This window comes from Zea mays, chromosome 1 (genome assembly GCF_902167145.1).
Source record: "Zea mays cultivar B73 chromosome 1, Zm-B73-REFERENCE-NAM-5.0, whole genome shotgun sequence".
NCBI lineage: Eukaryota > Viridiplantae > Streptophyta > Magnoliopsida > Poales > Poaceae > Zea > Zea mays.
In genome coordinates, this window is record NC_050096.1 from 156,240,153 (window position 1) to 156,258,933 (window position 18,781).

An 18,781-nucleotide genomic window follows, 5' to 3' on the forward strand; every position below is an offset into this window, starting at 1 on the left:
AATTGCGCTTTCAAAGCAATCAAAAGAAATGCAAGGTTCGGCATGGTGCATCAAACAACATAAAGTATTTAGGGTTTTTCCTTACACGGGAATTCCAAACCGAATCCCGCTTAGAACTTTGGAAAAGGTCAAGGTTTAGCGAAGGGAAAAAGAAAAGGAAAAGGTAACGCCCGAATTTTGGCGAGTAAAGAAAAGAAAAAAAAATTCACTGCAAAATTCGGGGCGTTACAAAGGGTGAGTACACATCAACGTACTCAGCAAATGTCCCGTTTGGCTAAAGTGGACTAGCTATATGTGGGGTTGAGGTCAAGCAGTTGCTTTTAGGTTAGTCAAGTATTTATTATTATTAGTAGAGCCAAGTTTTAGTAATAAACCCAGTTATTACCAGAGGTACCTCCTCAAACGAGGAGATACCAGAGATCAAGTTTTACAACATCATTATTAACCATCATCATAAAAGTATCCAAAGTTCTTCTAATCAAAGAGGATCCCAAGGCTGCTCTTAACCGTGAGCTCGGCTGATATACCAGTTTTTAACACTCTACAGAGGTTGTACACTTTACCCACAAGTCGTGATCCCTGTATGCCTCGGGTCGATCAAATCGTCAAACACTACCAAGGTGAGTCGGCAAGGTTTCACTACGTAGCCTTTACAGAGACTCCTTTGGTGCATAGCTGCTCGTTAGGTTTCACCAGTCGTACAAACGCAGTACACCTCCCCAAGGTGGGTGACTAACAAAACCAAATCGAAAGAACCTCTGCACCCCAACCTTGACAGAGCGAGCACTACGCCCCGGCCCCCATTGATGGCCCTCCGGCAAAGCCAACTACACCCCCAGGTTCATCTAATTAATCAGCTAAGGGCATCCCATTCCACCCTTATGGTTGCACTGTTATCCCGGGTGGTCACTCCATGAACAAGTCCTTACGAAGAGGTACTCAGGAAAAAGGCCTGAGTCCCCTAAGGTATCACAAGGTCATCCACATAGTCAGGATAACAGTATCATATCATAAATGTTCACATCATGTTCATTAATTAAGTTAAAGCAATAACAACATGCTAACCATGATAACCCAAAAAGGTAAAAAGGATAAGTGAATATAGACTAGTCAATCCTTAGGTTTCATAAAGTAATGCGGGACAGTGAATTATAAAGTATGTAGGACATAATAGGTCAGAGGACACTTGCCTTCACCAGGTTGTTGCTCAGGGAGGTCTCCAACAACACACTCAGGAAACTCGGACTCCTCGTTGTCTAAATAAAGCGAGTATGCATTCAATACATTTGGAAAGTACAAATGAACAGCTCACCAAACATGTACAAACATTGGAACACATCTTAAAAAGACACAATACTACATAATGGATAATGGATTCAAAGTATAACATAAATTATGGTATACATTAACTTTATTTGAAAATAGATTATTATTTCCCTAAGTGTTATTTACAAGTACATAATCATAGAACAATTTATTTTATGGTGACCTAAAATTTATAATAGAGATGAACTTATGTAATACATGTTATTAATCCCACAAGTTTAAGCAAGTTTAAATCTCTAAGGTTCTCCTTTTATTTATTTTATTAAATAAATAAAACATACATCTACATTAGTTCATATTCAATCCTAAAAATTAGAGTGTGCAGACAGTACGTGAACCTATTTTATTTAAGCAGAGAATAATTCTATGAACATTTTGCAATTTGAATCACTAAATTCGGAGTTCATATGCAAAAGTTATGAAATAAACAAGTTTGGGAATTCAAAATGTGAAATTAGGGCTAATTCTGTGATTAAATAAAAGTCCAGGGCTAAATCCGAAAGGTTACAGGGGTCTGCGCGCTAAAACCAGGGACGACGGGTTGATTTCCAGTAAATCGAGGGTCTCTTTAAGAAAACTACCGCGCGAAGGGGTATCGGGTGAATCTAACCGTTAGATCAGAAATCGACGATCGAGATTAGATCTACGGCCGAGCGCTGACAGGCGGGCTATGGAGTGTCAGCGACCGAGGGGAAGAGCGCACTGACCGAGCGGGTCCAGCGCCAGAGGGGAAACAGACGGCTATAGGGGTCCGAGGGGGTCCGAGCCGTTCGATCAAGATCGGACGGAGGGAGGGGTCCGAGGGGGTCCGAACGGGTCCGAGCCGTTCGATCAAGATCGGACAGGGAAAATCAGACCGGGAAGGATGAGCGGCTGCGGGTGACGTTGACAGGCGGGACAGGGTGTCAGACGCGCGTGCGCGAAGTGGTACCCGCGGTCCGAACCGTTCGATCTGAATCGGACGGAGGGGATCAGACCGGGGAAACAAATGGCTGCGAGCGGCGCCGCTCCTCTCCGCGGCGGTGAAGTCACCGGCATTGAGGCAGGTGCGGGCTACGGTGGCTCCGGGGTCGCCGGAGTTGGGCAGAGGGGAAGAGGGTGCCACGACGAACTCGATGGCGGGGACAGGGCCATGAATCCACGGGCAGAGAGGGGAGAACGACGGTGAGGAGGTCTCAGGCGGGCCGGAGAAACTCCGGTGAGTGATTCTGGCCACGGGGAAGGGACTTAAGGTGCGCTAAGGCCTGGGCTGGCTTCAGCAGAGGCAGGGCTGACACAGGAAACTACTTCGGTGAACTAGACCGGGCTAAATCGGCCGGCCACCGCGCGAGCACGGCGGGCCGCCGCGGTCGAGCACCGGCGAAGGCGAAATTGGACGAACACAGGGCGCAATAAGGGAAATTGGGCACGGGGACAGATGTCTCACCTCGGGGCGGAGCTCGGGGAGGCTTGGAGTGGTCTTCGGCGAGCTGGATGGCCGGGAACGCGGGCGCGGGTCTCCGGCGACGGTTGGCGGCGAGGGCAGAGCGCGAGAGAGGGTGAAGGTGTGCGAAATGAGGCGAGGGGTGTGCGCAGGGCGCCGACAGGGCTATAAGAAGAGGGTTGGGCACGTGGGCGGGCATCGTGCCCGAGAAACCCGGCGACGTGCGCGAGTGCGCACGCGTCGGTCCACGGCGGGCGCGGGGAAGGCGGAACTGACAAGGTTGGCCCACAACGCAGAGAGAGAAAAGAGGGACGCTCGGGGCAACGGCTCGACGACTGGCGATCTGGGCCCACGAGACAGAGAGAGAAGGGGAGCGCGCGGGTGAAGGAAAACTGGCGCCGACAGGTGGGGCTCGCCTGTCAGGCAGAGAGGGCGCGCGGGCGCGGGCGCAAGCGGGCTGGGTTTAATGTGCCGGCTGGGTTGCTTTCTCTTTTTCTTTTTCTCTGGATTTTCTAATTCCTTTTCTATTTCTTTTCTATAGGGTTTTCAAATCCAAATTCAAACTAGGTTTCTAATTCAAATCAATTTAAACTTGTGCAACACTTCAAAGAATATTTTAAGCTCAACATGATGCAACATGTCATGACTCATAGGGTTTTGACAAAAATAAATAATTAACCTCTACTAGTTTAAGCTATTTCTAATAAAAGGAAAAAAGGAGAGAGGATCTAGAGAGAGAAAGCCTAGAGTGAGAAAAGGAAGAGTAACACATGATTTTGGGTGATAATTAGAAAGAAATTTTATACCCCCAAAATCAGGGTGTTACAGAGTCCTAAGACGGTTCCTGCTTCTTGGTTGAAAATTTTGCAGCACACATCGGTAGACGAAGAAACTTTACAATAGTGTTGCTTCTTGGTTGAAATCTGATTACGCCATATTTGGTTTTGGCTTGACCGTAACCGAGTATGGTGGCTTTCCATTCCCCTCTGTAATTGAATACCGTTACATATTTATGAACCAAACATCATCTAAGATCTTGTTCAGTTTGCTTTTAATTCATGTGGATTGGGTAGAATTGAGTGTGTTTAAAGCATAAACAAGTAAAAAAACTTTTATTTTTTTCAATCTCATCTAATACATATAGGATAGTAATAACCACCATCTAAGTGAATACAGTACTGTTCTTTTGGCTTCACAATAGCCAGGTAGAGGCCATCTACCAAACAAGACGACATGCTGAAGCCACACCAATGACCGCCTTTCAGTTTGGGTTGAAGATGCAGGACGACAGGAACACTAGGAAGTAGAACAAGGGCCTGAAGCTCACTAATGACCTCCACAAGATAAACAAGATCCTGGCTAGAAGGGTGAGAAGGATGGGGCAAATGAATGGCTGTCATTATGGTGATGGTCTAGGTTTACCTAGCTCAAGAAGCAACGTGGCTGAAGTTGGTTGGTTCTGTTCTATTTCTCCAAGCAGACTTTTTTTACAAACATACCCCTAGTGAAATATTTTCTAAGAATGGATCATATATGAACGAATATTACGAGTTTCATATTTTCTCTTTGGATTCGAACCGGATACATATATTATAAAGTTGTGTTGGATAATATTCAAATGGATATCGACATCTTAAATATCCAACTTTGAGAAGATACTAAGTACCTGGACTCAAATACAGATCCGATACTATCCCTCTTAAACGAATCAAACTCGAATACGGACGGATAATATTAGTACCATGTATACCCCTACATAGCACAATATGTCGAGGCCCGCGGCTTGAGTTGTACAATTGGTTTTATGATGCATTTGAAAAATGTATGTATTGAACCATGGAGTGTATGCCAATGTGCTATTTAATAAGTCGAGGCCCGGGTATGCCAATGAGTATTGAACCATGTATTAAACCTTTGCTATTTCTGCCCATCATTAAACAAGTCAAGAATGAATCCCAAACCAAGAAGATTGATGACATCAAAGATGGGCTAAAACTGGGTGCACTGGAGTGGTTTGCTAGAGAGCCTTTCTCGGGTATTTGGCGAGCTGGCGCACTAGACCGTGCGTGTGTGCACTGGACCGGTTTCAACGGTCTACAACGACTAGTTTCAAACAACTCTCTGTCACCAAATTGGGTCCTTGTACACCAGACCACTAGACTGTAGCAGAGACGCTGTAAGCATGCACCAACAACTAGATGACGTGGAGGTCACCGAACTTGGTCCGGTGTGCATCGGACCGGTCCGATACAACGCAAACCGAGCTGCTTTCCTCCAACGGATACATTTGGATGTGGGCTCTATAAATACCCACCTAGCTGTCCATTTGAAGGTGTGGGAGCCCAAGATACATTGCTATAATGTTGAGACACATCTCCATTACTCCATATCACACAAGTGCTTAGGGAATCACTCTATGATTAGCGTAGGTGATTTGCAAAGTGCTTAGGTTAGTTAGACCGCTATTGCGCTTGCTTTAGGTATGTTCCTAGTTATGTGAGCGAGGTTAGACAACCCACCAAAACCCTCAGCTCTTGCGTGAGTCATTGTAAGTTGTATCAAGTGGGGCGAGAGTCTTGTGAGACCACACCAACTGCATCTGTGGTGTGGCCACTACCGTGTACTGGAGGGGATGAGGCCCACGGCGTTTCGGCTGGAAATTCGATAATGAAGACGGTGGGGAGCGTCTAAGAGGAGACTGGAAGCGGAGTACCACTTACGCGTGGATAAGGTCCACGGCTCTCTACGAAGTTACCTGCCCCGGTGCTTGGCCCTCGCGTGGGCTTCCCTTTGCTTAGGGGCACCAATAAGGATTAGTCAGAAGCTTGCGTGGTTCCAATACCTTGGTAAAAATATCGGCGCCTCCATGGGACTTTGCTTTCTTTGCCTTTGGTTTTAAGCTTCCACATCTACATTGATTACTTAAGTTGCAATCTTTACTATTCATAGTTTGGAATATAGGATTGGAACTTAGGTTGCATAACTCCTTTTGCGGTAGATATAGCAACACTTAGGCAAAACCTAGTTTGCACATTATTGTTTAGTTATTTGCATAAGTTTTGTTTAGGATAATTATTTGTGGCCTAGATTAGCGAGAATTTTATAAATCCTAATTCACTCCCGCTCTTAGGTGTCTGTAGTCCTTCCATGGTGGTATAGAAGGTTATAGTGTTCCAGATAGATATGCTTATGATAATGTAGGTGGATACCAACATGACAACAAAATGAATGACGATGATAGATCTTATAGAGTTGGTGAAGATCAGAGGTGGATAAAATTGGGTTGGTATCTACTTATACTTAGTAACTGCTAATAAAATTTGACTAACTCTAAAAGCAATGCTCAGCCTTAACCATTCTTCTTGGTAAGCCTTACACTTCACATGAGCCCCCACCGTAAGTGTCACACCCAGTTTTGGAAGGTAAACCGAATGCAAACCACGTATGTGCCAGGATCAGAAATTCACGTACACGACAATTACACAAATGACTCATCATAGCACAATGCTTCGAATAACAATAAAGAGTAAATAATAATATTAAAGACTAGAGTCATTTACATGATATAAATCAAAGTGCACATAATAGAAACGTAGCCAACGTAAATTAACCCACCACAGGCAGCTGACTGGGGGAGGTCGCTAGCCTAATCCTCGAACTCGTCGAAGTCCTGAAACTCCTGGAGATCCGACTCGATGCCTTCTTCTTTACCTGAGCATAGATTGCACCAAAGGCAACCTGGTGTTTTGTGAAAGCAAGGGTGAGTACACATCAACGTACTCAACAAATGTCCCGTTTGGCTGAGGTCGGCTAGCTTTATGTGGAGTTAAGCTCAAGCAGTTGCTTTTAGTTCGTCAGGTAGTTATTATTAGTGGAAGCCAAGTTTTATCATATAACCAACCCGTGAATCATTTCCTCATCGAGAAACATCATTATCATCATCGAACCAAAATAATAAATAGAACCATTGTATATCGAACCATCTGTATCTCTAATCAAAGAGGATCCCAAGGCCGCTCATAACCGTGAGCACGACTGATATATCAGTTTCTAACCCTTTGCAGAGGTCGCACACTTTACCCACAAGTCGTGATTCCCGTTTTGCCCGGAGATCATGACTCTCCATTGATCACTACCAAGGTGACCTAGCAGGGTCTCACTATGTAGCCTTTACAAAGATCTCCCAGAGGTCATAGCCGCCCGTTAGGTTTCTCCAGTTTGATAAACACAGTACCTCTCCCCAAAGGAAGGGTGACTAACAAAACCAAATCAAGAACCTCTACAACCAGCCTCGGTAGAGCAAGTACTATGCCCAGACCCCATTAATGGTTCTACGACGAAGCCAACTACTCCTCTGGTTCCTCTAATTAATCAGCTAAGGGCATCCCATTCCACCCTCATGGCTGCACTATTTTCCCGGGTGTCGCTCCCAAAACAGGTCCTTACGGAGAGGTACTCAGGAAAATGGCCTGAGTCCCCTAAAGTATCACAAGAACATAATCGGGATAACATCATCGTATCATAAGTATTCACATCATGTTCATTGATTAAATTAAATCAATAGCATAAAGCTAACCATGATAACCCAAAAGGTAAACAAGGATAAGGTAAATACAGACTAGTCAATCCTTAGGTTTCAATAATGTAATGCGAGATGGTGAATTGTAAGTATATAGGACATAATAGGTCAGAGGACACTTGCCTTCACTAATTAGATGCTCAGGGTCTTCAACTATGCAGAACTCGAAGAACCAGATCACTTGGTCGCCAACGCTCGACCGTCGATTCCTCGAAGCTTAGAAACGAAAACCACGATCTAGTCGCAACGCGAAGCGAAGACAAACATGCACAAACAAACAAATATATATATATATATATACACACACACATATACATAAGAACACTACACCATACAAGATAAAACATTATAAAAGCGAGCAATATAAAATAGAGAGCGCTCCTACAGTTACGCGAGGATAAGGAACGCGATGGTCGAAGCTACGATCGAGAAGATATCGCGTTTACACCAACCAAATATAACTATAACTTTTAATTCAATATTATCAAATATAAATTATATCTAATATTTAGTTTTGATTAACCTACTACACTAACAACTGTTAGTTAAGTAAGTAATTTAATTAACACGAGAGATTTTAAGCGGGGCAAATTTACGACGCGCGAAACGTCACGGTAACATGCAACCGACGCGCGGACACGCGCGACATAGCATGATGACGACACACAAAATAGTGCATGTGACCATCGCGATTGACGCGCGAAACAGCACACCACCACGTGCACATCACACACGAACTATGCGCAGACTGTGCGACGAAGGAGCACACAGACTGCGAGCACGACAACGTGTGCGACCATGTGCAAATGACGCGTGACGACGCGCGCGAACAGCACGCGGAAACACGTGAACCAGACACGCAACACGAACACGCGAACGAACTACGCCGACGTGCAAACAACGCGTGAATGATACACGAAACAGCATGTCACCGCGTGCAGAATGAAACGCGTGACAAGCTGGGAAAAACTAATTAGATGTCGTGTTTAATCTAAACAAGTATTAAATAAATAAAAAGTATTTAAGTTAATATTAACCATGTTAATGTTTATTTATGAAAGCGCAAGTTGACAACTATATATTTAATTTAATTGGACTACTAATCTAATAAACATTAGTCGAGCAACCATTAAATAAATTAATTAGAATATGTGACTAGATGAATTATTGTTATTAACATGTGGGCAACGTCATTACAAATCTAACACAACCGTGACGAAACAAAACATATTTATAACGCAAGAGGTAACATGTATTTAGCGATTCAAAGATTTAAAGTGATGTGGTGTATTCTTATTGGACATAAACGAGGCTACACAGAGAGTCACAAAGGGCATAGCCACAGAAAATCCAAATGGTGGGATCCGTTGTGCATGAATAGTTATCTTCTTCCTTCTCATGTTGACAGGAAAATGGGGGCGGGGCTACCTGTAGCATCCCAAAAATTCAAATCCTGAAATTTTCTCAAACTCGCTCTAAATTCAAAATGAATTTCAAATTTCATTTCAAAATGTTTGTTTGCAAGTTGATATCAACAAATAAATTATAGTGGTCTATATTCTCTCCAAAATCCTCCTCAAAATATCCTACAAATATTTCCCAAGTGATCACCCTCAATTTCTTTTCAGAAATACTGCCCAGATATTTTCCCAGTGATCCCCCTCAAATTCTTTCCAGAAATATTGCCCAAATATTCCACCAATATATCTCCAAGTATTTTCTTCCTAAGAAATACCTTTATAATCATTTTTCAAGTCCCTACAAATATTTCTTCGTAACTTTTCTCATGCTCATACGTATACGTATGCCTCCAGTGTCATACGGTGGGCTCTACAAGCTAATCTCACTTATACAAGACAAATACATGCTAATCTCCCACTAATTCTCTCATCCTCCCACTAAACCTCTCATCCCTCCCCCTAATCCCCCCACCATGGCTATAAATAGAGGGGCAAGGGCCTCCTTTCATCCCACCCCAAGCCATTTCATGGCAACTCTCTCCCCCCCCCCACACACACCCACTCCATGTTCCACACAAGCACACACTAGCACAAGGATCGTTCGATCGTTCTTCGATCGTTCGTCCCCTGTTCTTAGTTTGTTCGTTCGTTCGTCCGATCGTTCGATCGTTTGTCCGATCGTTCATGGTTCGTTTGTCCGTTCGTCCGATCGTTCGATCGTTTGTCCGTTCGTTCGTCCAAATAATCTTTTTCCTACTGTTATGCTGCTGAAATTCCGATCGTTCGTTCGTTCGATCATTCGATCGTTCATCGTTCGTTCATAGTTCCTATTCATCGTTCATCGTTTGTTCATAGTCCCTATTCATCGTTCTTCCAGATAATCTTTGTCCTGCCGTTATGCTGCCGAAATTCCGATCGTTCGTTCGTTCGATCATTCGATCGTTCATCGTTCGTTCATAGTCCCTATTCATCGTTCATCGTTCGTTATAGTCCCTATTCATCGTTCTTCCAGATAATCTTTGTCCTGCCGTTATGCTGCCGAAATTCCGATCGTTCGTTCGTACGATCATTCGATCGTTCGTCCGTTCGTTCGTCCAAATAATCTTTTCCTGCCGTTATGCTGCCGAAATTCCGATCGTTCGTTCGTCCGATCATTCGATCGTTCGTCCGTTCGTTCATAGTTCCTATTCATCGTTCATCGTTCGTTCATACGACTATTCACTATCACTATTCACCATTACTATTCATCCTTACTATTCACGTACACTATTCATCATCGTTACTATTTATCATTACTATTCATCATCGTTACTATTCATCGATGATATCTATAATTACTTTTCCATCGCCACTATTCATCGTTACTAATCATTGTTACTATTCATCGGTCATCTAGTCATCCCAAATTTCAACTACTCATCCATCATGCTGTCCAGTCCACCTAAGACCAGCCAGACTCATGTTCCAATCATACGAACTCCGGTGACTGTGATTTTCCTTCCAGTGGGAACTTCCCATCTGGTCACCCATCCTAGGTTTCTCCAAGTTGAGCATGCTTAACTTTGAGATTCCTTTGAACCAGGCTTCCAAACTCAGATTCTAATAATTCTTGTTTCTAAATTCTTATCGAATTATTCCCTATCCAACCATGTCATCCCTTAAGCATGGTTCATATTCTAGAAAACTCCCAAAATATTCTTGTCCCATATTCTGCCTATAACTCTCCTGTTCATACTAAGTCAGACGATTCATTCGTCACTATTCTCACCAACAGTGAACTTCACTGTGCTACACCACATACACCCAGCTACCCTCTCCCTCTCCACACACACTCAACACCCTCAGCCAAGGCAAACACCCCACCCACTCAGTTACTCTGCTCTGCCAGCTACACGCATAGTGTCGCTTCGCCTCCAGTCCCCCCTCCTGGTAAGCACCTCCGCTCCACCACTAGTAGTATCTCAACACCACATGACACATATTCTACTCAAGACTCTACCCATCCATATATCGCTATTCTAACCACTATACTAAATATTTGTTGGTATACTTGTTGGTTTGTATGTTTGCTTGTTCATGTTGCATAGTTATCGGAGCGTTCGTGCCGTCTCGTGGAGGCCAGATCTGCAAGTCTACGCCAGGCGGTGGAGCCAGAAGCCAGTTCCGTGAGCTCCCCTTCTCCTTCGCCGAATAAGCACGACAAGCTCACTGGATCCATTTGATGCATAAATTACCTATGATGTTTCAACCACAACCCTTAGCCTATTATTTTATGCATGATATGATTTTGAGACAAGTTATTATGGCCACCCAAGCCGCTTGCCGCAATCAATCCTTAATATATTTGTTACAAATGATTTGAGAAAAGGTGTGAGTTTTTCAAAAGAAAATGTTTTTCAAAATGTGTATGATGAAGGGTTTTCACCCTTATCACCTTTGAGTAAGGATGATCAGGGACTCCCTGGTTTAGGGGAGGGCCTAAGGTGAAGGCTCAGCTGGTTTAGGCGTGAGCAGAAGGATTGTCCCCTCATATAAGGACCGGTTTGTCATCTTTCACTACCTGTACTCATGATAAGTACAACCACTCGAGACTGTGTGGGCAGTCACTCAATCTGAACTCGTACGGTCCAACCCCAGGGTTATGAAGGCTGGGGAGCACCGGGAGGATAAGGAGGGGGAAAGTTTTGTCCGGTTTGGACATGGTGGTGGCCTGACTCCTTCCGGGTAACCGTTAAGGTTAGGACGTGCGAGGAAAGAAATAGATTCGGATTCGGATCTCATTGATCATGAGATCGCAGAGCTGGACTAGTGGGTAAAGTGTACACCTCTGCGCAGAGTTTGAAAACCTATTCGAATAGTCTGTGTCCACAGGAATGGACGAGTCTGGTATGGTATGGCAATTAATGTTTTGTTTCCAAAAAAAAGATGCGTTTGAGAAAAGTGGTTTTTTAAAAAGGTTCGGCGGTTGAGCCGTGAGCTATGGTGGACGGGAAGTCCAGTAGCTGTTTTTGAAAATGAAAACCAGTGGGAAACTGCTGAGATACCTGGATGGTTTAGTCCAGGGGATTTTGTTATAATACTGAAAAACTTCCTGCTCCTTTTGGATAGGATGCGCTTTGCAAAAATACAAAATGTTTTTCAAAACAACTCTGCATAAAATATTGCTGTTTCTACAAAATATCCTGAGCTCCACATATTCCATGCATTATATCTGATTTCCCCATTCCGCGGGTGAAGGTGGGCTGCTGAGTACGTTTGTACTCACCCTTGCTTATTTGTTGTTTTTCAGAAAAAGGAGATCGGGTAAGAGTTACGACTGTTCCCAACCTTGCATGTGGCTGTTGGACCGCTGATTTGCTTCACTGCGTATATCAGGCTGCTTCAGCCCCACTCTGATGATATGTCCCGAGTTGTGGACCAACTCTTAAAGTTGTTCGCCACCTTTATAGGTTGGTCTCGTTTAAGCAGATCTGGAATCATCTGAAGTATAAATGTGTTTACTAGCCTCCTGGGACTAGTAATTGTATCACATTTGAGTCCCAGAGGATCGGGACGCTTCACTACCGACCAAGTATCATGAAGGGGGCAGTTTGCCGGTGGCGGGGGCTCGCGGGCTAGAGCAGGCCAGTAGGACATGGCACGCGACGAGGTTTTGTCTCATCCAAGCTTTGGAGATCGATTGGGAGTGGGGTTCCTTATCTGCTAGGCTAGCCACGTGAAGAAGCGGGAGAGGGCAGGACCAACCACATGACGAGGGATTACATGAAAGGATTTTGGAGGGCTTCGAGCACGCCTGGTACGCTGCACATGGAGCTGGCCGCTCGGGTATGCTGGACGAGCAGGGAGGCATGCTCGCCCAACTGCTCGCAAGGTAGGACCGTGGGGTTAGGCGTTGGTGATTTAGCCTCTAGGTGCCGGCCACCATGGGAGGAGAGAGGATGGGAGACTTTGTACCTCGGCGATCGCGTACTGCGGACATTAGGAACGGGCGCCAGGGGATTTCTGGGGACAATTGTCGCGGGGCTTCACTGGGTCGGCATCGCAGAGCACGCGCGTGAGTGCCTGGGGCTACAATGGCGAGGGGAGAGAGCCAGAAGGAGAGCGAGGATGACGCTCAACAACCGCACACCTGCTCGTGTGATCTAGAATTCTGGATCTGGGGAAGTGAATATCTGCGCAGGGAAGAGGGTTTTAGCGTTGGAAAAATGGAAGGGACGTCTATGTATATATAGAGGAGGGGTGAGACAAGGCGATTGAGTGCTTGATGGGGGTAGACACGAGCAACACGACGTTTGCAAGAAGAGACATTTTAATGATCCCACGAAAAGGACACGAGATCTGGATCAGGCTCCACAAGAGTAAGAAATATATATATATATATATAATTAAGTTTCCAAAATTTTATAGTTTTCGCAAATACTAAATTTTAGGTATTTAATTAATATTAGAAAAACTGAAATTCATAATTAATACTTGAAGAAACGTTCCAAAGATTCCAAAAACTCTTGGGAACATCCTCGAGATATTTTAATCTGCTACGATAACATTTTGCACTCATAAACACTATGCGTCGGCATGAATGCGACAGTCAAAGTTCCTCTAAGATTTTATTTTACTAGGCTTACACATAGATATAAAACAAAATAACTCTTCACTATTTAGGAAAAAGAAAAGAAAAGCAAGGAAAAGAGAGGGTAACACCTGAATTTGGTGAATATTAGAAAAGAAATTTTAGACCCCCAAATTCAGGGTGTTACAAATCTAACCCCCTTAACAGGAATCTCACCCCTGAGGTTGAAGAAGACGCTAGCAAGAAAACAAGGTTGGTTCATTGGTTTTTCACGGCTTTCTTGAGTTGAACTTCACTCTGCAAGCTTAACTTGTGGACTGGTTGCTTTGACCTTCAAATGCTTGAGACCAACTGATGCAATTCTTGAGGATCTCCTGGACTTGTGGGTTAGGACCCACACACGCTTTTGCTGTGCCACTTCGATCTTGTTGGTTGATGTTGATCGCATTGTCTTCATTGGGGTTAGTAGCTAACCCCCTTAACAGGAGCATTGATACGCACTTGGTGAAGATGCTATTGATTCTGATCTTGATTGATTAAGAGAGGTTGGAGAATGCCAACCGTACAGGTGCAAGAGGGAAGGGTATAGATAGAAAAGGTAAGCATAGATGGATTAAAGAGAGAAAAGGGAGAGCACCCAACTACCTAGCTCTATAACACTCAGCTAGCAAATTGATGCCATTGCGGACCAAGGGCCATAACACATCAACACTCATCACAAAGAAGGAAATCAGTTATAACACAAAGACAAACATCAAGAGCACACAACAACCAGCATATCGTTGCTACACGTTAATGTTAACTAGATGGTGCTCTTTCTTGAAAAGGGAGTAACTACTCTCTAAGGCTTTCGAAGGACGAGGAGAAGAACAAGACGTGCAGGATAGGGGCACGAGCACCATAAAGGATAGAGCTATAGCAAGCACGAAGGTAAGAGTGATATCAAACAAAAGCTAAGACTTGCAATGTGACAAAGGAAAAAGAAACGACCAAGAGCGGGATGCGTAAGACAACACTCTTGAATTGAAATGAGAGAGGAGGCATTAAAACGCAAGTATAGGATAAGCATCAAAGTAAAGATCGAGGGATGAGAAGTGTTAAGGTGATAACAGACAAACACACAACAAGGGGTGTATTTTAGACAAGACTTGCAAGGTGTTAAAGAAGGGAGAGCAGCTGTTGGGGGCCTTCATCTTCCGAAGGTCCTCAAAAACACGACTAACATGTTTTCCAAGTGTAATATACTGTTATAGGAACCTTCGGCTTTGAGATGAAGGTGCGCATGGTATGAAAGGAGCGGTCTGGAAGAAGGATGAATCAGTTCCGAAGCTATGGACGATGAAGCTTCGGCTTAGTGCAAAGACAGTAATGGAGAATGAAACCAACCTAAAGTGGAAAAGACTACTTAGTCCTCGACAGATTATTCCTTAGTCAATAGAAAATGTCTAGGACTTGGATGTAATTTTACCCAGGCTGTGTCCTGTGCCTATAAATAGATGAACAGTAACACCGTACTGTTCACGCTGACTGGTATTCACTTACACATCACTCTAGGATTTTTGCCTTGTACCAAGCTGAAGGTATAAAATGTAATTCAATATTATTAGTGCTTGTTCATGATTATATAATGAAGATATAGATAATCTGATGATTTGACATAATTATTCATGTTCTCTACATGTCTTTTATATTCCTGTTATTTATTATATGTTGAGATGATGAAGGATTGTCCTTCATAACCTTCGTCCGAAGATCATTATATCCTAAGGGAGATAGTGCTTCGAAGGACGAAGGTCTTTAACCATTAACATTTGTGTTGCCTTGTTCTTAAGTCATAGCATTTGAAAACAAGTGACCAACATTGGTGCCCACCTCCGGTGAACTCATTTGACCACCTTCGGCAAGCTATGACCTTCGTCATGCCGCTGAAGAAGTCTTCAGGGCTAGGGGCTGCACTGCAGCCACTGGACGTCAACCAAGACACATTACGCGAAGCTAGAAGCCAAAAAAGGAATGCTACCAGTCCAACACCTCAGGAGGAATAATTGGACCAAGAGATCAGGGACCTCAAAGCCATTCATCAACAGGTCTAGATGAAAAAGGAAAAGATGCTTCGTCTCACCGATCTTCAGAAGAAGATTGATGAGGCCGCTGAAGAAATGCGTCATCTCACCCAAGATGACCAAGACCGCAGACCTCAACACAGAGAGCTTCGTCAAGACAATCCCTACAACGATGACGAATGCTATGATGATTTCCATCATGGCAATTTTGCTTTTGATGATGCTTCTCCTCTAGCAGCAGAATTGCAGGCTACCCCGTGGCCCCCATCATACAAGCCACCCCAGCTCCCTATGTATGATGGGCATTCAGACCCGAAGCAGTTTCTAATGAGTTACGAAGCAACCATATCTTCATATGAAGGCAATAATGCAGTCATGGCGAAATCCTTTGTCATGGCAGTCAAAAGTGTTGCACAAACTTGGTACTCTTCTCTCCGGCGAGGGACAATCACGTCATGGCAGAAGCTTAAGGACATATTGGTCACCAGTTTCCAAGGGTTTCAGACGAAGACAGTCACTGCTCAGGCCTTGTTCCAGTGCACACAAGACCATGAGGAGTACCTTTAGGCATATGTTCGAAGGTTCTTGCGTTTGAGAGCACAAGCGCCTACAGTGCCCAATGAAATTGTCATTGAGGCCATGATCAAAGGGCTTCGGCCAGGACCTACGACTCAGTATTTTGCCAGGAAACCCCCACAGACCTTGGAGAAGCTTCTTCAGAAGATGGATGAATACATTTGGGCTGATAATGATTTCCACCAGAGAAGGGAAGAAGCTTACAGGTTTTCTAAAATGACCAGGGGCTTCGGAGGAAGATCCACCCCAGGCACATCAGATCAATCCATAACTCCAGCCTAAGTGATGACAAAGGAAGTCAGCCTCAAAGACCACAACACAGCTCCCAATCTTCAGGGCAACAACAAAGCTCTTTCAGGCCACCAGCCCCAAGGGGCAGAGGCGGCATGGGCTTCAGAGGGAGGTACGGGGATCAACCTAGAAAGCTCTATTGCTTATTCTGTGGAGAAGACAAGGGCCACACTACAAGAACATGCCAAGTTACAAATCAGAAGCAAAAGGAGATTGCCGAAGCTGAAGCACGGCAGAATCAGCCGAAGCAGGTTTTACATACTGCTTCATGCTACTCTCCCTATGTACCGGAGTACGTAGGCAACCAACAACCTTCGACTTCTATCGCTTCGGCAAGTCATTCTCAAGCTTCCTGGGCCCAGCTCCCGTTACCACCACCATTACCACCCACTCATACCCGAAGCCAGCAGCCAGAAGGGCACTAGCATGTTCAACAGCAGCGCGACTTCCGGGAGGAGTCCAAAGCTCGTACAGTCAACAACACTGTGCCAGAATCTAAGCATATCTACTGAAGAATATCCTACTCTTGATGTACTTTTATCTTTTATGCCATTTTGATTTTTGTAAGATAAACAAGCAACGAAGGATTAAATTTCAATTTCATGTAATAATTGAGCCTGCATCAATGAGTAAAGTATGCTTTCTTCACGGACTTCTGAAGCTACAAAAGTCGTTCCTAAGGGAGCAGAGTAAGTTCCGAAGCTACAAAAGCCGTTCCTAAGGGAGCACAGAGTAAGTTTTCTGCTCAAAAGTCATTCCTAAGGGGATGCAGAGCCAAAAATTCCACCGAAATAGAAGGTGAAGAAGCTCCAAAGTCGTTCCTAAGGGGATGCAGAGCTTAAATGCCACCGAAATATAAGGTGTGAAGAAGCTCAAAAGTCGTTCCTAAGGGGATGCAGAGCTTAAAGACTCAAAAGTCATTCCTAAGGGGATGCAGAGTCTTGTGTGTTTCAGTGTGGGCGCGCGTGTGTCTGTGTTTGACGTCATCATCATATTGCATCATATCATAGCATCATTTCGCATAACATTACATCATACATCATATTGCATTAACGACAAAAGGATTGGACAAGAAGTAAATTTTCAGTAATACTTTGTTAAATGAAAATGTGCTGAGGCACGAAGCAAACTTTGAGAAACGCAATTGTATCAGATTGGCCATAGAAGGGGCATCTTTCTTTATGAAGCATGAAAAGAAGGGAAGGTGTTTTTTCGCCGAAGGCTCAAAAACGGTATGTACGTAAATTTCATGCATCGCAAAGAAATATATTACAACAATTTACATGTCTCATCGATTGTTCAAAACACCAAATGTTACATAGTATCATTACAATAAAGTTTAATCTTCCTTAAGTATTTTCTCTGCGGCTTTGTTCAGCAGCTTGTCGACGACTTCATCGATAATGGAGTTAGCAATGCTCATTATGTCTAGTGCTTCTTTCATGACCGGATCAGCTAGGGGGTTATATGGCTCGGGCAGCGGTGACAATTCAGCTGTAGGGGGCAAACCGTTAGTTCGAAGCTAGAAAATAAGAGCCGAAGCTAAAATTCAAAAACATTACCTATGCACCTTTCGCGTTTAGCAGCTTCTTCGGCTCGTTTAACTTCTTCTCGGGCTTCATGGGTTTCCTTTTCATTTTTCTTTATAATTTCGTTGGCCAATTCCCGGCTACCGTTCACCCAAACATCATAATAGAACTTTCTGCCCACTAAAGTAGCTTCAGCCGAAGGGTCTTTTCTGTCATCTGTGGAGAAGGTGGCCTCAGCCTGGGCTGCAGTTTTAATATGGTCACAACCAGCCTTCTCCAGAATTGCCGCAATACCTCGAGCACCAGAAAAGGCACAAATATCCCCGTGATCGTTCAGGATTTCTTCAAAGGCTTCGGCTTCCCCGCTTATCCAATCAATGATGCCTTCGGGGTCACCTCAAATAAAGTTCTCTTCAGAAGAATAAGCACCTACTTTTGCAAAGCTGCTTTTCAATTTTTTCACGCAATCCAAGGATTTTTTGAAGCACCTTTCCTTGGATTCGTGAAGCTCCTCAACATTTTTCTCTAGCCTAGTTTTTGACCATTCACTAATTTCTTCACTGGCTTTTGCAAGTGCAAGATTCTCACTAGCTTCGGCGAGCTTTTTCCGAAGGTTTTCAACCTCGACTTTATGGACTTCGGCCTAGGCGTTGTATTTTGCCTCATCTTCCTTCACTTTACTCACCAATGAAATTAGAATTATGTTCTTCTCCAGGGCTTCGTTTCTCAGTTGAATTACCTCTGATCGAAGGTTGCTAAGAGCTATAGTGCAGCTTTCGTCTTCTGCATTCTTTTGCGCCCTCAGGGTGTTGCTAAGGATTAAGCCCTGCAAGAAAATAATAAAAAGATCAGCATGAGAATGAAAGACTTCATTTTCAAGGTCATAAACTTTAAAGTTCACAGCTTCTGTACCTTCATACTGTTTTATGCGAGGCTATCCACAAGGTCATCCTTCGACATGGCG